This window comes from Herpailurus yagouaroundi, unplaced genomic scaffold, assembly GCF_014898765.1.
Source record: "Herpailurus yagouaroundi ecotype Mexico unplaced genomic scaffold, PumYag 159, whole genome shotgun sequence".
In the NCBI taxonomy this organism is placed as follows: domain Eukaryota; kingdom Metazoa; phylum Chordata; class Mammalia; order Carnivora; family Felidae; genus Herpailurus; species Herpailurus yagouaroundi.
In genome coordinates, this window is record NW_024412400.1 from 51008380 (window position 1) to 51034201 (window position 25822).

Below are 25822 nucleotides of genomic sequence, written 5' to 3' on the forward strand. Positions count from 1 at the left end.
ATAATCAGAAGGATAATTAGAATGGTGGTAATATTTTCATGATAAGTCAATGGCATTTGCTGCCCTGTTAGTGTACAACCTAAAACCATCCTGGAGCACCAGCAGCAACGGCCCAATTTATGAAAGCACAGACAGAGCATTTCCCAGACTGGTGTAAGATACATAAGAAATGCTTGTGGTAGTAAATGGGTACAAGACACCATTCTTCAAAGAGTCTGTGTTCTAAACATTTGTTTGTCAGGATTTTGTTTTCAACACAGTCCCAGAAACAATGATTTAAGTGGGACCACAGAAGCGATACTGCCAATGGATTATTTTACATTTGCAGTGAAAGAGTAGCAAAGAAGGCTGGTGAAGATGTATGGTGTGGTGGTCCAACCCCACAAACTTCCTCTGTCCTAGTGGCCCTGGTCAGGAATAAACCTCTGATAGGCAGGCCTTCAAGGAGGAGCCTGGACACAAGGGTTGGGTAGGGTGGTTGATAAGAGTGCCAGCCTCTGATCTGAGACTTCCCAAGTCCCTCTAACCTGGACTTGTCAGCACTGCCCCAGGAACGGCCCTTCTTTGAGGCTGGGGGCTTTGGGGTTTGCCTAGAAGTAAAGAAGGTAAGAGCACAAATGTGGGGAATATCCTTCTAGCTGTACTAGAACTGAAAGGGGCCACAGGACAAGGCAGTTTTCCTTCCTGTCAGGGGCACTAGTGCTGGGAGGTTGAGAGTGGGAAGGGAGCCACACTTGGAAACGTCTCCAACTTATTCAGGTCAAGGGTCCCTCTCACCTCCCCACTCCTCCCAGTCCTGCCTCTCCCTAGGAGCAGGCTGGAGGCATTTCCTTTACCTAGTATTTCACTCTTTCTCCAGAAGTTCAGCAAGTGGAGCTGACAGCACCCCAGGGGACTCCTACCATTTCCTCCGTCTCCAGGGAGATGCCTCCTGAATGAAAGGATCTAAAAAGAGATACACACACATTTATATATACGCCTTCCTGTTCTCTCAAGCACCAGAATATTTTCTGCTCTGGGCTCCCACACTCCACAGCCTCATTATCTTCTCTGAGATTTTTCTCTCCTTCCTCATACCACTGCCTCTGCTGCCACCCCCACCACACACACACACACACACACACACAGAGTTTCTGCTGTTATCTCTGAAGGCTAGGAGAGCTACTAAGAAGAGAGAAGTGTTTCTAGAGCTTCATCTACCTCACAATTTGTTCTCAGCCTCACTGTGTGAATATTGAGGCTGTTCCCAGAAGTGCTGGAAGGAATATTTTTCTTTCCCCTCCCTTGTTCTCCTAATCGATCAGTGAGCCCACAACTCATTTCTATTTCAACCTAACTTTCTTCAGTCAAGACAGCACAAAAACTTCCAGCTCCTTTTCCTCCTCCTCCCTCTCCTACCCTTTGCTCTACTCTCCCATCCCCCTAGTTTGGGAGACTCTCTGGCTTTTCTATTTTTTGCCATTGACGAAATTTAAAGCTAACAGTAAGACACCACAGGATGTTCAAAAAGTCAGATGCAGGGGCACCTGGGTGGCTCAGTCGGTTGAGCGTCCGACTTCGGCTCAGGTCATGATCTCACGGTCTGTGAGTTCGAGCCCCGCATCGGGCTCTGTGCTATCAGCTCAGAGCCTGGAGCCTGCTTTCGATTCTGTCTCCCTCTCTCTCTGCCCCTCCCCTGCTCATGCTCCGTCTCTCTGTGTCAAAAATAAATAAACATTAAAAAAAAATTTTTTTTAAAAGTCAGATACATTTGTTTGTAAATAGTATTTTAGTTACTTTCCAAATAATATGCTAAATGTTTTTCTTCAACCTCCAAACCCCTCTCAGGTGAAGCATCTCTAAATGTAATGTAGTGGGTCCAATTGTTAATCTGAAAAGTACAATAAAAACACAGAGTATCCAAAAATCTGGAAACCGAGATAAAATTGTGTATTTATTGTACTTGTTTAGATTAACAGTTAAGCCCACTGTTGTAAATGGAGAGATTCCTCATGTGAAATGTAGCTGTGGCTGAAAACAGAAATGTAAGTTTCTCCTGTGCTTTCTGACATGACAAACACCTCGCATATTTCCCTGCGATTTAAAAAACTTAACAAGCAGACCATATGATTAGTACACATTCCCCTTACAGTCTTTGGAGCTAAATGGATTAACATAAGAGCTATTTATCTACATGTAAATCCTCCCATGAGGATGACCAATTCAGATTCAGAGTAAGCTTATAATATATTTATCAGGATATACCAAAAATAAAGATGATTTTGAATTTTGCATTTTAATGAAATTCTGAAGCCTCCAACGAGAAGCTGAGTAGAAAAGGGTCATAGTGTCCTATTTCTCCTTTTCTCTAAAAATAGAATTCCTTTTACATAAATATTCTATCTGTATTATACAATAAATCTAAATAAGTGAGGGAGAATTTGTGCTCAAAATATTGTCACCTCAGCAGAGCTAACTGTGCATTGACCCTGTTCCCTTCTAGCTCTGGTGAATAATTGCAATGAGTGCATTTTCCCATTTTCAATTAAAACTATCTCAGAAGCATGCTCTATGTTGCTGTGTAGTCCTTGTAATTTGAATTTTAATGCCTACACCATATTTTTAATTATTCCCCTGCTGTTGGGCACTTATTTTGTAATCTTTTCCATAACAATTAACACTGTGGCTAATCCTTGTTTATTTAGCTTTTTTCCTTAGGGATTATTTCTTCAGAGGTAGGATTAAGTAAAGGTCAAAAGCCTAGATGTGAGGGGTTTTTTATTTCACCCAGGAACCAACAGGCTCTGAGCGCCCCACCCATGGTCTCCCACCTTTCCCATCAGAGACAGACAATTCTCCATCAGAGGTTTATCAAGTGGCTGCAGTCCCCCCCGCCCCACCAGAATGCCGCGACAAGCTCAGAGTTCTTTCAGAAATATATAGGCTTAAGCATTCTGACCTTTCACCCCATGAGCTTGCTATATGTTGCCACCACGTGATTCTCGACAAAAAGTAATACCAGTACTATCAGATTATAACAATTTCACTGAAAGAATGAAAAGTGACCAAGTAATGACATTTAGAAAGTTGTACGCCCCTTTAAACAATGTAAAATGGTTCTCATTGTTTTAATTTGTATTTATCTTTTACATTAGTGAGATCGAACTAGTTTTCATGTACTTGTTTACTAGTTATATCCTCTTGAATGAAACATCTGTTTCTTTCCCCAGCTCATTTACTTGCAAGAATCTAATATTTTTTGTATGAGCATTTTATAAAACACAGATTTTAAGCCTTTATGCTAATATTTTCCAGTTTATTTTTTCTTTTTGATAGAATTCTAATATTGTGTTAATAAGCTATACTCACCTCTAATTTCATAGCATTGTTTCAGAAAGCTCTGAATATAGATTTTGGTTCAAAGGGCAATTTGGTTTTTATAAATCACTGGCATACAGGTTTCCAGAGGAAATAATAATAAATTGTCAAGTGTTGGATTTTTATGACATGCCAGGATTAAATGATGGAAATATCTGTGGTCACTGCTAAATGTAGTAAACTCTTTTTTTCTTGGACCATATAAACAGAATAATCAATACAGACTGGGACTTGAGGGAACCTCAATATAGGTAACAGGGTTGGGGCCTTTGGAATGTAGAGAGACAGGAGCTGGGCTTTCTTGGGATGACATGAGATAAGGTCATGTGATATGGGATGGACAGATGAGGTGTGGACTGGGAAGAACTGAGTTAAGAGGAATTTCTCTCCTTTCCATATCCAACCTCTTTCTGATCACCAGATCAGATTTCCATAGGAAGTAGTCATTTACAAATACTTTTAGGGTCTCCCTTCATTTCCTTTCTCCTTGCTATATTCCTTCCCAAACGCGATCACTCCTTCCTTTTCCTTTTCTTATGGCAGGAAAGCACAATTACAATGGGGTCAGCAAAGCTGGATCCGGGCCCTGCCATTTGATTATTACTTGGCTTTTGCCACATCACTCTCTGATCCTCAGTTTCCTCTTCAGTAAAATGGAAACAATAATAGTACTTATTTCTAGAAGGTTGTTAATGAAGATTAAAAGAGAAAGTGTTTGAATGCTTAACACAGTCTGGTAGACTATTTTATTCACAAATATTTGGTGCTCCCACCTGGGGGAGGATTAGACCCTCCAATCCTACTGATGTCAGCCTTGGCCATGAGGCTTGATCGAGTAAATGAAGTATGAATAGAGGTGACATATGACACTTGGAGGCAGAAAATTTAAGAGCCAGTACACAGTTTGCCATGTTTTCTCTCTGCCATAATGACCAGCAGTCCTCCAGACAGAAACTGTTCTATCCCTCTAAAGTCTCAAACAGGACACAGAATAGTCACAGTCAACATTCAGTGGGCATGTAACATGAGCAAGAAAAAAATCTTTGTGACAAGTTTCAAACCACTGGCCTTTGGAGGTTGCTTGTTATCACAGTCTAACCTGGCCTATATCGATTGATAAATATAGTATATGGCATATTATAAGAGCTTATATAATGACTGGTGAGCTGTCAGCCAATGTCCAGTGCTCAGACAGGCCTAAAGGACATTTGGGTTCTGACCAGCCAGAATGGAGTGTCCTAGATCACACATAATAACAGCTTCAAAATACACAAAGTAAGAACTAATAGAACTTCAAGGAAAAATAGGCAAATCCACAATTACAGTCAGATATTTCAATACTTCTATCTCAATCGGTTGAACAAACAGAAAATCAATAAGGGCATAGAATACTTGAACAACAACCAACTTGATCCAATTGGAATTTACAGACTATTCCATCCAACAATAGCAAAATACACATTCTTTTCAACTGCACACAGAACAATTATCAAGATAAACTATATTCTAGGCCATTTAACAAGACTTAATTAAGATCATTCAGTATATTCTCTGACTACAAAGGAATTAGAAATCAATAAAAGAAATATATCTGGAAAATCCCTAAATATTTGGAAATTACACACTTCTAAGCCTATATATCAACAAACACAGGAGGATTAGAAAACATCTTGAACAGTATGAAAATGAAACCAGAACACAGAGAAATTTGTGGGTGCAGCAAAAGCAGTGCTTGGAAGGAGATCTATACCTTAAAATTTTATATTACAAAAGAAGAAAGGTCTAAAATCAAGAATCAAAGCTTTCAACTTAAGCTGTAAGAAGAGAATTTAAACCAAAGTAAGCAGAAGGAAAATAAATAATATTAAGAGAAATAATAAAATAGAACACAAACAAAAGGGAAAATCAATAAAACCAAAATCTGGTTCTTTGAAAAGATCAATGAAATCAATAGACAAGAAGACACGGATATTAGAAATCAAAGAAGGAACATCACTACAGATTCTATAAATAGTAAAAGCATAATAAAGTAATATGAACAACTTTATCAATAAATTTGACAACTTAAATGAACAAATTCCTTAAAAGACACAATCAATGTTGATTCAAAAAGAAATAGAAAACCTGTTTAACTTCATATCTGTTAAAGAAGTTGAATTCCTGATATCTATTTTAAAAATTGAAGTCTTGGGGCACCTGGGTGGCTCAGTTGGTTGAGCATCTGACTTCGGCTCAGGTCACGGTCTCACAGTTTGTGGGTTTGAGCCCTGCGTCGGTCTCTGGGCTGAGGGCTCAGAGCCTGGAGCCTGCTTTTGATTCTGTGTCTCCCTCTCTTTCTTGCCCCTCCCCTTCTCATGCTCTCTCTCTCTCTCAAAAACAAACATTAAAAAAAAAAAAAAAACTTAAATAAACAAGTAAATAAAAATAAAAATTTAAGTCCTAATCTGAGCCCAAGTCTAGACACAGATAGATCTACTAGTGAATTTCATCAAACATTTCAGGAAAAATATAAACTATATAAACCCCTTCAAAAAACAGAAGGCAGGAAGGAATATGTCCCAACTCATTTTACAAAGCCAGCATTACTAATATCAAAACTTGTTAAAGATATAAGAAAAACACTGACCAATATCACTCATGAATGCACATGCAAACATCCTTAGCAAAATATTAGCAAATTGAATCCAGCAGTGTTAAAAATTATACTATATCATGATCTAGTGAGGTTTATCCCTGGAAAAGGAGGTTGATTTGAAGTTCAAAAACTGATAAATGTAATTCACCATATTAACAGAATAAAGGACAATACAATATGATCATCTCAATAGGTAAGAGAAAAACATTTGATAAATGTTTCCCTTATAATAAAATCTGTTAGCAAATCAGGAGCAGGGAACTTACTAAAGCTGAGTAAGGACATCTACAAAAGTCTGCAGTTGACTGCATGAGAAAACATGGGAGAAAAACTTTAAACCTGGGATAGGCAAAAATTTCTTAATAAGAGAAAATCATAAAAAATGAAAAAACTGAACTTCACTGAAATAAAAAAACCTCTGCTCTGAGACAATATTAAAGAAATAGATAAGCCCCAAACTGGAAGAAAATATTTGCAAAATGCACATTTCACAAAAGACAGGCATCCAAAATATGTAAAGAACTCCTAAAACTCAATAGTATGAAGGTAAAAGAATCCAATGAAATAAGGAGCAAATGATTTGAACAGATACTTGACAAATGAAGATCTATAAATGGACAGTAAACACATGAAAAGATGCTCCATATGATTAGCCTTCATGGAAGTGCAAAGTAAAATCACAGTGGGTCACCACTATGCACCCATTAGAAAGGCTAAAATTAGAAAGACTGAAATACCAACGGTTGGCAAGGACATGGAGCAATTAGAGCTGCCATACAACATTGCTAGTGGGAACATAAAATGCTATAAATGCTTTGAAAAATAATTGGGTGGTTTCTTAAAAACTTAAACATTCACTTACCTTACGACCCATGAATCCCATTCACAGTTATTTACCCAAGACAAATGAAAACATGTATCAGTATACATCTGTACATGAATGTTTGCAGCAGCTTTATTCATAGTACTCAAAGCTGCAAACCCAAGTATCTAGCAACAGATGAACTGATAAGTTATATCCAAACAAAAGAATATTACTCAGCTATTAAGAGGAACTAACACATGCAACACTGTCAGTCGTCTCAAACAGTATCAGAGCAAAAGAAAGTAGACATAAAAGAGTGCATATACACGATTCTATCTTTATGAAATTCTTTTTTGTTTTAACGTTGATTTATTATTGAGAGACAGAGAGACACAGAGCGTGAGCAGTGGAGGGGCAGAGAGACAGAGAGAGAGAGAGACAGAATCTGAAGCAGGCTCCAGGCTCTGCAGAGCCCGACGTGGAGCTTGAACTCACAAACTGTGAGATCATGACCTGAGCCGAAGTTGGTCGCTTAACCAATTAAGCCACCCAGGTGCCCCTATGACATTCTAAAAAGGCAAAATCTATAGTTACAGAAAGCATATTAGTGGTTGCCTAAGGAGTTGGGGGTGAGGGAGTCTGGACTGAAAACAAGTACAAGGGAACATCTTATCATGATGAAAATTTGTGGTTTCTTGACTGTGGGTGTAGCATGGTTGTATTTGCTTGTTAAAATTCATTAAACCATTACTTAGGTGCATTTTATGGGAATTATACACCAATAAAATTTATCTTGTAAAAAGTTACAGGTAGGGGTGCCTGGGTGGCTCAGTTGTTTGAACATCCGGCTCTTGCTTTCGGCTGTTATTATCCTGGGGTCATGGGACTGAGCCCCGTGTTGGGCTCTGTGATGAGCTTGGAGGCTGCTTACAATTCTCTCTCTTCCTCTGCCTCTCTCCCCTGCTTGTTCTCTCACTCTTTTTCTAAAAAAAAAAGAAAAGAAAAGAAAAGAAAAGAAAAGAAAAGAAAAGAAAAGAAAAAGAAAGTTACAGTTAGTGCTTTAAGGGCACATAGTCTGAACTTTGGGTTGGAAATTAGCTTCCACTCCTATCAGCTGTGTGACCTTGGACAAATTCCTTAATCTCCCTTTGCCTCAGGTTTACCACCTGTGGCAATAAGATAGTAACAGTACCCACTTCATAGAATTGTTGTCGGGATTAAATGAATTAATATACATAAAGCTCTTAGATCAAATGGCAAGCATTAATATTATTACTGTTATTTTCATTGGTCACCTGCAAGGCACAAATATTTGAAAATGGACCACTGTGTGGTTCACTCTTCTTCATATCTTATTCATTGCTTATCTCCAGTATCAAGCACAGGATGATATACACAGTGGGTATTTGATAAATTATATATATATATATATATAATATACATACATATATATATGTATGTATTTAGTGGATGAACTGTTTCATGAATAAACACTTATTGAACATGTTGCATAAAATATACAGTGATACTGTTTGGAGTGATAGAAAGGTTTTGATAATGGTTGCACAACATTGTGAAGGCAGTAAATGCCACTGACTTATATGGTTAAAACATATCATTTTAATGATAATAGAAGATAAAATTTATACATACTCCTAATGAAAAAGAACCTACAGCTTTGGATTTCAGCCCTGCAGAGGCTATATATAACCTCAGAAGAGTCACTACAGTTCTTTTGTCTGTGGCTAAAATGTAGAGGAAGATGTTCATTTTTAGTGTCCTTTACAGTCAAGATGGGGATGTTTGTGGAACATCTTGACAGAAAAATAAAAACCTGTATTCATTGTGTGGTGCATTAATAATCAGAAAAGCTTGATACATCAAGCATTTGCCTAGTAAGATAAAATTTCTACCAAATGAACTATAGCTTACTTCCCACACTAAAGCTATAAAAATATAGGAGATTCAGCACCTGTTAGTAAAATTATGAATTGAAACATCTTGAGTTCCGGTGTTAAATTGTTCAGTATATGATTAGCATTCCTCTTCTTCTTTAGAACTTACATAACATGATTTGCTTGCTTATCTTGAATAGTTTCACAAAAATACCAATTTTGTTGATATGGTCAGTTTTTAAGAAATGTTCTCAAAGTGACAAGTTGACAAGTATCATTAGTTTATTTCAGATACTTACAGCACTTGAATGAGTGTTCATTTTATGGATATAAAACATTTACATGTTTCTCCTTCCCTTAATGGAAATTACTTAAGAACTAATAGTGTCTAAAAATGATTTAAATAACCTAACAAGTACAGAGGAAAAAGAGGTTTAGTGGTTAAATTAGTTTTGACGAGTACATACTATCCTAAGATAGTACTTCCTATCCTAAGAACAGAATAAAAAGATACCCAGTAGTTTACTCTAGGGGAAAGTTTTACTCCTTTATTCCCTTTCCATTTCCTTCTCTACTGCTGCATGGCAACCAATGGAGAAAGGAGGAATGTGAGATTCCACGGTGGCATCTGCCCTGATGTAGAGCAGTGTTCTGGCGTCTATTGTATTTTGGCTCCAGTAGACTACCTAAACTTCCATTACCTTATTATCAAAATACCACAATGATGAGTTTCTCTCCCCCAAAGAATCCAATTCACTTTACAGTTAATAATCAGCAAAGAGCCATGGGGCGCCTGGGTGGCGCAGTCGGTTAAGCGTCCGACTTCAGCCAGGTCACGATCTCGCGGTCCGTGAGTTCGAGCCCCGTGTCAGGCTCTGGGCTGATGGCTCGGAGCCTGGAGCCTGTTTCCGATTCTGTGTCTCCCTCTCTCTCTGCCCCTCCCCCGTTCATGCTCTGTCTCTCTCTGTCCCAAAAATAAATAAAAAACGTTGAAAAAAAATTAAAAACAAAAAAATAATCAGCAAAGAGCCACAGGGAGATTTTTTTGAAGAAAAGATAAATGAACCATGTGTATTATTTTCTTTACATAGGCTAAAGCTTTGAATAGAATACCAGGTGGGAGTTTGCAAGATATTTTAAATATTTCAAAAACCCCAGTAAAAATTTTAATAATACTAAAACAAAGCTACCTGGCCCTACTTTGGCTTCCAATTTTCATAGCATGCTGGTTAAATGCTCTAAATAGGGGTTATATATGTCTAACTAGAAGTGGAAAAGTAAATTATTACATGATGAATGTAGTTTGTTTACTAGACAGGTGTTTTTAAAAATATGAGGTCCTTATAGGAAGAGTATAATGAATCAAATCCTTATGATGAAAATGATGGAAATCAGGAGTCTATACTAACCATTTGGTAAGTAGTCCTCTTTCTTTACTGCTGCTGTGTAAGTGGGTATTTATTATTTGTGATTTATACCCTAACTTTTTCTGAAAGCATTTAAATTGTCCCATGCTGGCTAAATAGTCTTTCAATATTTTGGTTACTTTCTTAACTGCACAATGAGGGGATGGTAGAATCCCTAAGGAAAAGGAGGACCAACTTGGATGTCTCTCTGAACTTCATTCTGTTTTCTTTTTTTAATGTTTGTTTATTTTTGAGAGAGAGAGAGAGAGAGAGACAGAGTGCAAGCAGAAGAGGGCAGAGAGAGAGGGAGACAAAGAATCTAAAGCAGGTTCCAGGCTCTGAGCTGTCAGCACAGAGCCCGACGTGGGGCTCGAACTCACAAACCGCCATATCATGACCTGAGCTGAACTTGATGCTTAACCAACTGAGTCACCCAGGCATCCCTGAACTTCATTCTGTTTTTCTAACAGGCAATTTTCTGGCACAGAGTAAGTGGTTTCACCTTGTCCCACTCACTAACCAATGGGTTGTTGGAGGAATTTTCAGGTCAGATCCATTTGTTGCCCTATTTCAGGAAATACTTACTGAAAGCCTACTCTATGTCAATCCCTGTACCTAATATCGAGTGTAATTAGGTGAAGGGAACACACATTAAAGAAGTAGGCAGAGTGTTCAGGAAAGGGAACAGTTTATGCAAAGTCCTCAGGCAGGAAAGAGCTAGGCTGGTCTGGGGAATAGAAAGGACAGCAGGTTTAAGTTCTGTGGGTGCAGGAGAGCACAGAATAAGATGAGCTTGGAGAGGCCACCAAAAGCCAAAGCATGCACGGCCTTGTAGGCTATATTTGGAAGCTCTTAAGAGTTTACTCTCTGTTCTGAAGAGACTGGCGTTGAGGTAAAGGTGGTAAGAAGTGTGTCAGAGAAATCAGTTCGGGGACCAGGTGTTGGCTTAGACCAAAGTAGTCTAAGGGAGATAAAGAGAAGTACATTTGACATTTATTGTGAAGGTATGAATCATTAGGCTTATGGATGGATCAGCTGTAGGAGATGAGGGAAACAAAGAAGTTTCTGGCTTGGGCAATTGCATGAAATAGAATATCATTTATTGAGTTGGGAAGATTGGGGAAGAACAGGTTGAGCTGGGAGGACTTGAAAGGGAATTAAGAGTTTGGTTGGGGCTATATTATGTCTGGAATGCCGAGAGTCATTGAGAGAGATGTCAAATTAGTAATTACTATTTACAAGCCTGGAGCCTATTTGATATATGGTTGATCAACATAGACTGATGGTATTTACAGATATGTTAGAGGAACTCCATATTTTAGAGACTGAAGAGGAAAATGTAAGGAGACAGAGAGGAACAGGGAAAGGAAGTGGAAAAGAAACCACAATGTGTAATATACCAGAGGTCATGAAAGGAGAATGGTCAGCTGAGAAGTATGCAGCTTGATACTACTGAGCTGGGAGCATGAAGAGAGTAAAGTGACTATTAGACTGGATGCCACAAGGGTCATGGAGGTCTTAAGCAGGCAGTTTCAGGAATGTGAAGGATACTGAAGACAGACTGGAGAACAGGTGACATGGAACAGTTGCATTTGAGAAAGTACAAGCACATAAGTCTTTGGCAGTTTCGGAGAGCATATAAAAAGGGAATTTGGGGTGCCTAGGTGGCTCAGTTGGTTGAACATCCAACTTTGGCTCATGTCGTGATCTCAAGGTTCGTGAGCATGAGCCCCACATCAGGCTCGTTGCTATCAGTGCAGAGCCCACTCCGGATCTTCTGTCCCCCCACCCTTTCTGCACCTCCCCTGCTTGTGCTCTCTCTCTCAAAAATAAATAAACATTTAAAGAAAAGGAAATTCAAGAGGAGACAGATATGGGGGTGGCAAACGGGGCTGAGATGCACTAAAGTTTTAAGTATGGTGAGTTTCACGTAGCTGCAGAGCATCCAAGTGAAAATGTCTAGAAGGCAAGATTATGACTGGAGAGAGTTTGAAACCATGTATGTGCAAAGCTGGGCAAGAATCTCTGGCCCAGATGCCTTTTTAATGAACCCTGCTCATGTTTAAGGTTTGATGTAAAAGATTTAGTACATAATCCCTCTTTTGAACGTTCATCTTGGACTCCTCAGCTCACCTAGTAACTATTCTGTCCTCTCTCTAGAATCTGCAAGCCACCTTAGTCCTTTACTTGGCCCTTTGGGGTTTTTCTGTAAACTAAATTTCTAGAGGGAGCATTTCTAGGCTGCAAGGTATATCTTGAACCAACCTCTTGGTTGAACCACCCTCTTAGGGACTGTGGCAGGTTTTAGATAGCTTAATGAGATATGCTGTGAATGGAACTTTGTCTTTCCTGGAGTCAGTTAGTGTGAGCTCTTGGGCCATGGAATGGCCCAAGATTTTCTTTCAATATTGGGAAAAAGAGAAGAACTATGAGAATCAGAGGATGGGAGGGCTTTTGGAAATGGAAGCCATTACATACAACTGCCAAGAAGTTTTTCAGCCCTTTAATGAAGACTGTTTAAGATTCCTCATGGGAATGCATTCCACATGGGAATGTGAGAGCAGCACATGAATATATTTTACAGGCTTCTTTTCCTTTTTTTTCAAAATAACTTTCACATACACCTACTCTAATAAGTTACCGTCTTGTATGAACTGATTCATTTGTCAATAATAATTGTAGAAGCCAGTGTGGGGGCTCAAAACTCCAACAAGAACACAAAGTATATTGTATTTCAGCTTAAGTAGGTGGAGAAGCAGTGAACTTTTTCTTGTTCTAGTGACATCCATTGACTTATATATGGTTTCTCTGTGTCCTGAAACTGTAAGTTCAGTAGAAAGGGTCAGGGACACATCATGGGCAGAATGTAAGAGATGATTTATAGCACATCAAAAAAGGAATATCTGATTGCATTAGTTTCCTACGGCTGCCACGATAGTGTCATAAATGGGTGGCTTAAAACAACAGAAATGTATGGTCTCCCAGTTCTGGAGGTCAGGACCCCAAAATCAAGGTGTCACCATGGCCTTGCTTCTTCTGAAACTTGTAAGAGGATCCTTCTTTTCCTCTTTCTAGCTCCTAGTAGTTGGCCAGAAACCTTTGATATTCTGTAGTTTATAGCTGTGTAACACCAATATCTGCTTTCATCATCACACGGCATTCTGTGTCTTCACATGGCCATCTTTTTTTTTTTTTTTTTTTTTTTAAGGACACCACTTATGTTGGATTAGGGGCGTACCCTACTCTAGTATTACTTTATCTTAACTACATCTATTTCTAAATTTTTGTGGTGCTATTTCCAAATAAGTTTACATCCTAAGGTACTAGAGATTAGGACTGCAACATATCTTTTTTTTTGAGGAGACACAAGTCAACACCTAACACTCACAAATTTTCACAAGAGAGCTGAAGAGAAGGAAAGAGGGAGGGAGGAAAGTGGTAACTATGGATAATGAGTTAGGAGGCTATTGTCTCCATTACTGTTTCCAGACCACCACTTTCTTACCCATAAAAGGGCAACAAAAAATTGCATCCTAGGGGCCCCTGCTATTTGGCTAAACTACCCTCTCTTCCTTTCTTCTGGTAGATACTGTTATATACTAACCAGTTACTTCTCTCCACTAAATATTGGGCGGTGGTTCTCAAACTTTGTTGTATATTCCACATCACCTGGGAACTTAGTAAAAATAGATAGAAACCCTGGCCGTATCTTACTTCAACAAGACTGTCTCTTTCAATGGCCCTCAAGGTGATTCTAATACACTCCTAAGTTTAAGAACCACTTGCACAAAGCTTGTAGTCTTTCTACCCCAACATTTGGCATTCATAAAGATGACTCATCCAACACCAGACCTCTCATTTCTTGGCCTCTTCACCCTCAATGACCTTCTATTCCACTCCTTCACAGCCTGCCCCACCCACAGCCACACTCTGGACCTTGCCAGCATTATCTCACTAATCTGGGGTAATCAGTATTACAGTGAATGAGCTGCAACTCTAGAGGGCAGAATTATAAGGTGAGATCCTTTTTGCTCCCAATTGCCCTTTCAACTCCCTCTCTAAGCTAGTTTTTGTTTTGTTTTCCTTGTTACTAGAGCAGACCACTAACTTTTCTGGCTTTCAGGTTATAAAAATTCTTCTTGGAACTCTCAGTCACAAGAAAAGTCTCAGTGCAATCACTAAAATGTTCAATAGAATTTGAACCATATTCAAAGCTAAAGCTCCTCTCCTCCCTCATCTTGTCCCTGCTGCTCGATGAAAAGCCTGTGGAGGGAGAGAGCTTCTCTTTCCTCTCCATCCTATTCCAGTTCAACTGCCTCTGTATCCTCCCGGATTGGATCAAGAGGAGAGAGGAGAGGTTGTGGTTTCACTTGATTGGCACAGACACAGTCCATCATTGCAGCCTTTGGGATGGCAGAATCCCATTGTTGACTCTTTCCTTTGGCTATTTTTTGTGAGTTTTGAAGAGATATTTCCCACTTGGATCACTCCAGTAAGCTGCCATGATGGAGGCAATGTCTCTCACCTCCCACTGACCTACAATTTCTTCCTCAGCCCCTGGCCATCTTGTGGCCACTCCCTCAAGCTAGTCATGCAACCTGAGATAGCTCCAGACTGTCTCCTCTCACAGCCCTGCATCTGACCCAGGAGAAATACTCACTTTCCCCTTGCCCAGCTGCTGGTGGATGTGTGTAGCCTGCTCCCAATACAGCTTTACATACCGCCCTCCCCTCAATCCCATCCTGCCACCACACAAACCTAATTTGGTAAGAGCTTCTCTTACCAGCCCTTACACTCTTCAAACTCAAGGAGGCACATTTGAAGCTCTTCAATGGTTTCCTTAAAATAATCTCTCTCACCTGGTATAAGAGGAGCACCACTCCCTTCACCTAGGATAGAAGGGAAGAAAAAGAAAAAACCAGGGTACTCCAACAGTTCTCCAAAGAAAACTTGTCTCTCAACTTTTCAACTCCAGTGCTTACACAGACTCCAGGTGGTTGATGGATTAACCTAATTTAGAAAATGGCTAGTTTGCTTGTCAAACAATTCTCATTAGGACCATTACTTGACCTCAAGGGGAGCCTTCTCTGATTCATGGTCTCCTTTACTTTCTCTCATCACTAGCCTTCTCCTGCTTCTCTTACTCCCAGATTAGATTTCATGGTCCATACTTTCAGTATTCCTCTTGCCAATACCATAAGTTCCTTTGTCTCTTTATTGTTTCATAACATCAATCTGGAAAAACTTCAAGCTTGGATGAACTCAACGGCCCATATCCTCCATGCCTCCACCCAGGCAACTGTGCACCACAACTGAGAAACACAAAAGGGCAAGCTGATATGACTATAATTTTCAGGTGACTAGCTCTTGGTCCTCAACACTGCTAACAATTCTGTTATACTTCTTTGGTCACCTGCTCTCTTGCTCTCTAGAAGGGCCATTTCAAGTGTCCTACTCTTTTTAACTTCTAATCCCCTATCTTAGTGTTCACTCTCCAAAAATAACTCCCCTTTTGTTTCCTGGAGAAATCAGAAGTCATTGCCTTGTAATACCTTCTCCCTAGCAAATTTATTACCCAACCTATACCTTTAGCCATCCTATTCTCTTCCCCTCCTGTTAAAATAGAGATATTCTTTAGTCCAAAACCAACTCCTCTGTTCCTTTGGACCCCATCTCCTCCCACTTTTTTTGAACAATATCCATTAATTGTCCCTTCTTGCAACTTCAACCTCCCTCTTCTGGATTCTTATTAATGTCTAAACATACTAGCCTCCCCTATCTTAACAAGCCTGTAACAGCTTACACTATAGTTATTATATACCACTATTGTTCTAAGTATTTCACATATGCAGATTATTCAATCATTATATTGTCCCATATAATAGGTAATATTTTTATCTCCATTATTTTTAAGAGGAAACAGATTCAGAGAGATTATATAACTTGCCCAAGATCACAGAGCTGATGGATAAAGTGGGTTTCAAACCCAGGCAATTTGATTCCACAGCCTTTTCTATTCTCTGGATATCCTGTTGGTCTGTTTTTATTGTCTATTGTTTCTCTAGGTTTTCTATTGCATTGTCTTGTCTCCTCATGACCTACTTCCTTCCTTCCTCCAACTTTTATTATGGTAAGTTTAAAATTTATAGAAAAGCTACAAGAATAGAACAATGGGCACCTCTATATCCTTTATTGAGATCCACACACATATCTAGGTATACAAACACACATACAGGCAGTTACACATGGCATGATTCAAATTTCTGTTACCATAGTATACTAACTATACTTGCATAAAGGACAACTTCACTGCCAGAGCTTCAATCTTCAAATCACTCTATAATTATCAGAATCCCATTACAATCAGTCGTAGTACCCAATCAAGACACTTCTTTCAAAATTTGTCAATGATTGGTCCCTCCCTGCACATCTGTTATTCAGTTCAAACACAGACAGCAAAGCATGCAATTGTGTTGCTTCCTCTTCTCCCCATGATAAACTCACATGACCCTTTACAAAAATGATATTTGAAAGAGGAAATTGGCCAAAAAGATGAAAGTGCAGGAAAGAAATTAAAAGTGATAACACTGAAAGTGAAATCTGAATCAAGCACAAATGGAGGTACAAAAGAGACAACTGGGAATATTGACACTGTCACCATTAGTAACACTCTAGATATACAGCCAGAGGAACTCAGTGGATGCAAAGTTACTGAGATTAAGGAGGAAAGTGGTTACGATGAAAAGCTTGAAAATGTCTTGGAGGAAGTGACATTGGCAAAAACTTCACATCAAAAGAACTTCTGAAGATATTTCACAGCATTATAAGCGCAAATGATAAACTTGTGCAAGCTGATCCAAACTCTGAAGTATGGCCATTTGCAAAGGCACAGAGAAGATGCTTGATCCAAATAGCTATATGATCAGAAGAACTGTTCAAATTATACTTAAGTTTTTCACAAAGAAATGCAATACTTCAATCCTCAATGTTTCTATTGTTTTAAATGCTAGTGTGCCAATTAAAAATTAGTTTTACTATTTTCTTACTTTCTTACATTTATAACTGGCCATCATAATGTTTTGACAGAAATGTTTAAAGTTCATGGAACACTGGTAATTTTTTCCACTGATAATTAAAATTACTTAGCATAATTTCACGTCACATGGTCACTTGAGTGCTGCACTACTATGCAAAGTGAGTACTGCATATATGTATATTTTTTTCCTGAACCATTTGAAAGGACTCTACAGATATCATGGTGCTTCACCCTCTGAATAGTTCACCGTGTATCTTTATCTTAAGAACAGAGATACTCTTCTACATAATCACAGTACCTCTCATCACTCAAAAAATTAAATATTGATACCATAATATATATATCTAATATTCAGCACATATTCAGATTTCCCTAATTGAATGATATCCTTTATAGCATTTTCTGAATATCTAGTATCTACATAAAGATCAAGCATAACCTTTGGTTTCCTTTAATCTAGAATAGTTGTGCTGCCTTTTTTTTTCTTTTCCTCTTATGACATTATTATTTTTAAGGAGTTCTTTAAAATGTTCCATTATTTGGATTTGTATGATTGTTTTCTCTTGCTTAGAGTAAATATTGATGTTCTAGAACTGGTTTCTTCCACCTGCCCTACTCCTGCTCCCCAGACAGGTTCTAGGTAGCTATGGCAAGGTATGGTTAAATTTCTGTAATGTTCTTCTCTCCCTTTTACTCTTTTTTTTTTTTTTATTTTTTTTTTCAACGTTTATTTATTTTTGGGACAGAGAGAGACAGAGCATGAACGGGGGAGGGGCAGAGAGAGAGGGAGACACAGAATCGGAAACAGCCTCCAGGCTCTGAGCCATCAGCCCAGAGCCTGACACGGGGCTCGAACTCACGGACCGCGAGATCGTGACCTGGCTGAAGTCGGATGCTTAACCGACTGCGCCACCCAGGCACCCCTCCCTTTTACTCTTTAACCTCTCTCCTTAACCATCCAACACGTAACCAACCAATCTTCTTCTCTGCAAAAAAAAAAAAAAAAAAAAAAAAAGAAATAACTCCACAACTAAATCCCCCAACTCTCCCATACTTTCTTAACAATAACAGAAAATCATCATCCATTTTCTTCACTCGATTGTTTCAAAGAAAACCTCTCTTTTTATGCCTTGCGTGCTCAAATGCCCTCATGTTCTCTATCCCAATCAAAATCTACTCTCAAGATGGAAAGTCCTTAAACTAAAATTGAAATGACTACCAGCAGTTTAAAAAGATACATCTCCCAGGGGACGATTTGCCTTTTAGCAAAGTACTGTGAAGATGTATGCCCAGTGCCCATAAAGTTCCCAAGGCATAACAGACTCTGACATTTTGTTGAAGTAAATTGACCTATATATAGCTCAGTGGACAAAATTAAAGATTTCCAAATCAAATTGTCCTAATGAAAGCACTACTTTCAGAGTTATAACTGTTTCTATTGACAATTGACAATAGTTTATACAGGAGAGTACTAGAGTCTTGGATGACCAGGTAGGCATTTGAAAAAAATCTTTGAAATCTTGGCAAATAAAATAATTCTTGTAATATAATTACATTGGATGGCTTATCTTACCAACTAGCTTATAAACTTGAATTTAAAGAAGACATTACTATACTATCTTCGGTCTTATTCTCCACAGCTCCTAAAACAAGTCTAATTTTCTGCAATTAGACTTCAGTATACACTTGCCAAATTAAAAAACATATTTATGTATATATACTTTATAAGAATAATACACTGATGATGGTTTGTCCTCCTCTGTTCACCATATCAGAAGGCATATAATGTCAGTTAATGGTCATTTTAAGTGTGATCATTTCGTTAAGGTGGTGTGTATCAGACTTCTCTACTGTCAAAATACCTCTTTCCTTTTGTTATTAATAATACATAAGAAGATACTTGGAGACTATGTGGATATCCTATTTTCCAATTGTTTACCCAGTGGTGTTAACATCCATTAATAAGCATTTCCTTATCACTTACTATTCTGGTGGTTACAAAATTATTTTTTAATGCTATCAATCCATGTACATTAACTGGCATTCCTCTGTAAAGAAGAGTTTTCCCTCCTCTCTTTGCCCTTTGTTTGAGTATTTTTATCAACTCATGGATTCTTCTGTGCCCTTTGACATATCCCATCAGTTTGCGAATGCTTATCTGATTATTTTTAAGTGAATGTCAGATATTGCATTTAGATAACTGTAAAAATAGTTTGAGGTCTAAAATAATATCTTTGGCCAAGGAGGGTTTATATTTGCTTCTGGCAAAAGATTAAGGTCACTAGCAATCCTAGATCACCTTAATCCAATTGAGGGACCTGAGAGGATTTGAAGCTAGAAGGGATAGTCTATTTCTAGTTTACCATTACTGCCAATGTAGTCCTTTGGTTCCCAACTTACTGCGTGTTGTCACGCCCCTTGACCTTCCTCAGACTTCAACTTTTATACCCCTTTCCCTGTTAATCTGTCAAAAGTTTGGTTCAGCTTCTCCGCCACCTCTTTGGGAAAAGTGGCTCTAAATATTCTCACCTCTCTGGGTTTCTTTCTCTCAGATCTTGTTACATTCATTCTTCATGTTAGCTCCTAGAATGATTTTTAAAATATTTTGTCCAACTTACGTGGATTTCCTCAGTAAGAATATTAGCCTGAATTACCAAATCTATTACTGGAAGTGAAAGTTCACTTTACCCCAGAGTTGACTTTTAAACTTTTTTCTTAAAATGTTTATTTATTTGAGACTGAGAAAGAGAGAGAGAGAGCAAGAATGGGGGGGGGGGGGGGGGGGGGGAGGCAGAAAGAGAGAATCACAGAGACAGACCCAGAATCTGAAGCAGGCTCCAGGCTCTGAGCTGTCAGCACAGAGCCTGATGAGGGCCTTGAACTCACAGATTGCAAGATCATGACCTGAGCTGAAGTCAGATGCTTAACTGGCTGAGCCACCCAGGCGCACCCCCAGAGTTGACTTTTAAAAATAAAAATATGGTCATGTCATTTTCCTAATTAAAACATTTCAATGACTGCCTATTTTTGTCTTCTTTTTATAAATACTTTAAAAATTTTTTTTAATCTTTATTTTTTTTTTGAGAGAGAGAGAGAGAGACAGAGCGTAAGTGGGGGATGGGCAGAGAAGAGGCAGACAAAGAATCCAAAGCAGGCTCCAGGCTCTGAGCTGTCAGCACAGAGTCCAACATGGGGCTCAAACTCATGAACTGTGAGATCATGACCTGAGCCAAAGTTGGATGCTTAACTGACTAAGCCACCCAGATGCCCCTGAAGTTTTTAAGCAATCTCTATACCCAGTGTGGGTCTTGAACTCACAACCCCGAGATCAAGAGTTGTATGCTGTACCAATTGAGCCAGTCAGGCGCCCCTATTTTTCTTTAGAATCCTTAATTAGGCCTGAAAGTCTACATCTCTAGATTATCTCCAACCACTCTCCTTCTCACTTTCTACTTTCCAGACCCAGGAGCTCTCTTCTGCATGCCACACCTTCACAATTCTGGCTTTGCACTTGCCGTTCCCATCCCCTGATCATTGTTAACTGCCCCTGCCCATCTCCCTCTGATCTAGTTAATGCTGAATCATCAGAACTCAGCCAAATGTGGGGTGCCTGGGTGGCTCAGTTGGTTAAGCGCCCAACTTTGGCTCAGGTCATGATCTTGCATTTCATGAGTTCCAGCCCGGCATCAAGCTCTGTGCTGACAGCTCAGACAGAGCCTGGAGCCTGCTTCGGATTCTGTGTCTCCCCCTCTCTCTGCCCCTCCCCTGCTTGTGCTCTCTCTCTGTCCCTCAAAAAATGAATAAATGTTAAAAAAAAAAAAATTAAGAAAGAACTCAGCCAAATCTTTCTTCACCAAAGATGCCCTTCCTGGCTCCCCTAGCCTAAGTTGGTCTCTGTCATGGCATCCTGTTCTTCTTCAAAGCATTTACTGAAGTCTGTAATTATATGTTGATCTGAGTAACTATTTGAGTAAAATTTGTCTTCTTCCATATGCTAAATGAAAGCAGGGATTTTGTCTGTTTTGCTAACCATTGCATGCCCAGTAACTACTTACGGCAGGTATTCCATAAATGAATAAAAATGATCATCAATCAACAAATCCTTTTCTGGGCCATTTATCTATGCAAATAGCCCAACAACAGGACTGCACCTAGAGTTTTGGTGATGCAGCTAAACTTTCCTGGTTTTTAACTTTGAAGCCTGATTTAAAAAAAAAAAAAAAAAAAAAAGTCAGTTTTCTTTTTTCTTATGGTCTCATTGATTTCACATCAAAAGAGCTTTATTTTTAACCAAAGAAACATTGTTTTTTGGTGACTTGGCAAAACTTTAAAACCAAGAGGTTACTTTGGCTTCAGTGTAAACATGCTTATTATTGAGAAAAGTCATTCAGATTCTTGACTTCTAATTTAGCTAACTCCTCAGAAAGTGAAAAATAAGAGTTTCGGGCAGGAGATGAAATCAAAATAATATAGGAAATAATATTGGAAATATTTTCTTTTGCTTAATATAGATTTTCCTGATACAGCAAATTTCCATCTGTTTTACATTTGAAAAAGAAAGACAATTGCTTCTTTAGAGTCTGTAGGCAAGTAGTCAATAAATAATGGGAACTCTAATTGATAATATAAGATTTTGCTTCAGAGTGAGATGTATGCTTACATTACTAGAAACTTGTATGAGCCTTCACTGACTTTTTAATTTTCATATTTTAATATGCTTGACTTGGAGTTGGCTATTCTTTCCCTCTAAACCCATAGAACATATAAATAAATGTCAACTGTTCCACCTCTTTAGCCTCAAAGTAATTTCTTATTCAGTCAGCTTCCCTGCGTGGGATCTTCACTGACAAAGTTGGGTAATAGGAACTATAAGTTAGCTTAAGTTTATAGGAATTAGACTTTACCTTTGTTGGAGAAACGAGTGGACACATCACCACTGGACACCACCTCACTTCCAGGCTTTGTGAAAATAAATCTCCTTCCTCTGCAAATGCAGAATACAGCCCAGTACTTATTTAAAAAGATATATTTTTAAGACCTCCTAATTAACCTTGTCAAATGAAGCAATCAGTGTGTTTGTTCTGTAGGTTTAGAAATGCGGATGTTCTTAGACATGGTAGCAAGCAATGTAGCTTCTCCCCTAAGCGCTAGTCTTCATTATCCAACTGCCTCGTAACCATCTCTACTTCGATATCTATTGTATCTCAATCTTTGTTTTAATGTTTGTTTGTTCATTTATTCATTAAAAGAGAGAGGAGGGGAGGGGCAGAGAGAGAGGGAGAGAGAGAATCCCAAGCAGGTTCTGCTCTGTCAGCATGGAGCCCAATGGAGGGCTCAACCTCACAAACTGTGAGATCATGACCTGAGCTGAAACCAAGAGTCGGACACTTAACCAACTGAGTCACCCAAGCATCCCTATTATGTCTCAATATTAACATGTCCAAAACTACACTGTTTCCCCTTGCTCTCAAAAGTCTGCTTCCCACAGCCTGCACCATCTCAATGAATGACAACTACATTCTTCTAACTGCTCAAGCTACAAAGTGAGGGGTCATTCCTGTGTCTTCAGTTTCCCCCATAACCCATACCTAATTCAATAGCAAATCCTCTCAGCTCTACCTTCAACACATATCCAGAATCTAATCACATCTTATCACTATCATGGTTACCACACTTGTTGAACCACAATAATCTCTTCTCTAGACTGTTAACTGATCTTCCTGCTTTCACTTCTGCCATCTTACAAGGTTCTTCTACAGACAGCAACCAGAGTTATCCTTTTAAAATGTAAATTATGTAGTAAATTATATAGCTTTCTGTGTCAATGTAGAATCCAAAGTCCTTACCATGGGCCTAAAAGGTATGAAATCTGGCCACTCCTTTGACTTCTTCAACAGAACTCTATTTTGTTCATTCCAATCAAACTGGCTTCTGTAATTTTCCTCTGGGATGCCAAGCTTACCTCTACCTCAGAGCCTCTGCATATGCTGTTCTGTTTACCTGGAATGCTCTTACTCTAATATTTTCATGGCCAGCTCCTGTATCTCCCTCAGGCTTCTGCTTAAATGTTTTCATTTACGAAATGCCTTCCCTGCACAGCACATCATTTTTAAAAAGCACCTCATTCCCTTATAGCTTTTTAATACCTTAGCCAGAATGACTATGTATCTCAGTTTATCCAGGGCAGTCCTGGTTTCATCTGCATTCTCTTGGCATAATTATAAATAATTATTCTCAAAGTGTTTTTATTTGATAAATTATGTGGTTGTATACCCTTACCGTGTCTTATTTCTAGAGCTTTCATCATCACCTGATACTACTTATTTCTTCCCATTAGAATGTTGATAAGAGTTGACCATTTTATTCTCTGCTCTGTCCCTAGCGCTTAAAAGTGCCTAGAACACATGCTCAAGTGTTTGGCAATGAATAAACAAACGAATGAATGAGTTGGGGTCATAACTATCTGATTATGTCAAGTGTTTTCCTGGGAATTAGGAAAAAAATAAATAAATATAGTTCCTGTTCACAAGCACAAGCCCCACCTGAGAGATTCTGATTTGACTGGTCTTGTGTAGAGACTAGTGATGTTCATTTTTAAAGTGGCTCCAGTAATTCTCATGTATAGGCCAAACTGAAAACCTATGTCCAGGAGACATCTGCCTAGTGGGAGAGTCCAAACAAAAGGCAGGTAGGCATGAAAACCATCTTTCCTCAATGAATGGCTAGTGTGCCAGTGTGCCAAATCACCATTTTTGAAGTTTAGACATCAACGCGAAAACTGATATTATGTACACGATACTGCCCAATGTGGCTAGCCAGGGCTCCTGATGAATTAAATTCCTAAATTCCATTTTTGTTACTAAACAAAATCTTGTGTATTGGCTTTGTAGAGTCTGAAGAGCAGAAAAGGAAACTATCATGGCCTCGCAATAGTATGAGTGGGGACAGGAAAGTTGTCCCACAGAGAACTGATTCTGGGACTTGATGAAAATGAGCACTTGGGCACGATTTATTTGCAGGGAACAGCTTTGTAACCAAGCCTGTGCTTATACCCTAATTATAGCCTTTTCCTTCCCCCTAAAGTTTATTTATTTTCTGAGAGCGTGCACGTGGGGGAGGAGCAGAGAGTGCACATGGGGGGGGGGGGAGGGGGAGAGAGAGAGAGAGAGAGAGAGAGAGAGAATCCCAAGCAGGCTTTGCACTGTCAGCATGGAGCCTGACATAGGGCTCAATCTCATGAACTGTGAGATCATGACCTAAGCAGAAATCAAGAGTTGGACACTTAACCAACTGAGCCTCCCAGATGCCCCACCCTAATTATATCCTTAAGATAAACTCCTACAAGTAGAAATGCTGTTAACTCAGATGGATCTCTGAACATGATTTTCAAGATCATCTTTAATTGGGAATTCATTTTCAAAAAGTAATTGCGTTTTTTTAGTTGTACTCCAAGTACACAAGTGAGTTTCTTAACATGCTAAAGAATAATAATTCTAGCTACTTTAAGAAATCTCCTGTTGGCAATTCTCTCCTCTGACATTATGCAGTTAGGCTTAACTCCTCCTCATATATTCTCAGCGGTTTGCCTGTATACCTCTATTTTAGCACTTACCACACTGTAGTGTATTTGTTTGTTTTCCTATTTGGCCATACCTTCCCCCTCCCCCCAAGTCTCTGTCCCCTCCCGATCTCCCACTATCTCAAGTGTTTTAAAAGATTATGAACTCCTAAAGCAACAGTACCTAGGGAACATCTTCAAAGCGCAGAATCCCTTGCCTCTGAGATTTGGGTTCAGGAGGTCTGGAATAGGGCAGGAGAATCTGCAGCAGACTTCTGCAGGTCATCTGTGTGGTCAGTTCACAGACTTTACTATAAGAAGCTGACAGAGAATAGGGACTATCTTAGTCATCATTGCATAACTAGTACCTGGCACACACACACACCCAATAAATTGTACTGAATCAATGGAATAAATGATCTGGAAAACATCTGGGGACTCCTCCAAGGGGATCATTGTATATAGACCCCAAACCAGTTAGATCAAATAGCACTTTGATTATGTGCTGTAGGAATTACACAACAGGTCCAAAACTTGAAGGGGATTGAAGAGCACACTTGATTGTCATGCATCCTGTAAGAAGAACAGTTGAGCAGATGATTAGGCAGTTGACAAATGCAAATCTTAGATAAACAGAATAGTTTGTGATCTGGCATAAACATTTTAGAACTCAGGCTATTCCTATTTTATGCTTAATTTTCTCTAGGCCTTGTATCTTCACCTTTCCCAGACAGAGGTACCTTACTGCCTCAGGAGAGGTGGAAAAAAGTGAGTCTCAAGAAAGAGATTACAAAGGAGAAATATTTTTAAAATTTGGAAATAGTCCTTAAGGTTAATATTTTATCACTTTATGAAAATATGAATCTTAAGTTCACATTTATCAAAGCATGTTCATGTCTGGCTCTAAACCAACCTACCTCTGAGCTTTGAATTAATTCACCCTTATTTCATGCTGATTAAATTCCCTACACCTTTAGTTTCTCTGACACATCCTCTAGCAGCATTTTCCAATCTTTGTGCATCAACACCATATTTAAAACCCACCTGAGGGGCGCCTGGGTGGCTCAGTCGGTTAAGTGTCCGACTTCGGCTCAGGTCATGATCTCGCGGCCCGTGAGTTCGAGCCCCGT

The 25822-nt window shown here is 39.0% G+C and overlaps 2 long non-coding RNA genes across 2 annotated transcripts; both read right to left on the reverse strand.

Moving 5' to 3' along the window:
* Positions 1-13: 13 nt before the first annotated feature.
* LOC121033889 (uncharacterized) lies at positions 14-25779 on the reverse strand. The gene is made up of 3 exons (XR_005792174.1): positions 25737-25779; positions 24877-25265; positions 14-945 (listed from the first exon to the last, which is right to left on the reverse strand). It is a non-coding gene; the product is annotated as an uncharacterized LOC121033889 (long non-coding RNA).
* LOC121033890 (uncharacterized) lies at positions 16273-19897 on the reverse strand. Its single transcript, XR_005792175.1, has 2 exons — positions 18056-19897; positions 16273-17815 (listed from the first exon to the last, which is right to left on the reverse strand). It is a non-coding gene; the product is annotated as an uncharacterized LOC121033890 (long non-coding RNA).
* Positions 25780-25822: the final 43 nt, after the last annotated feature.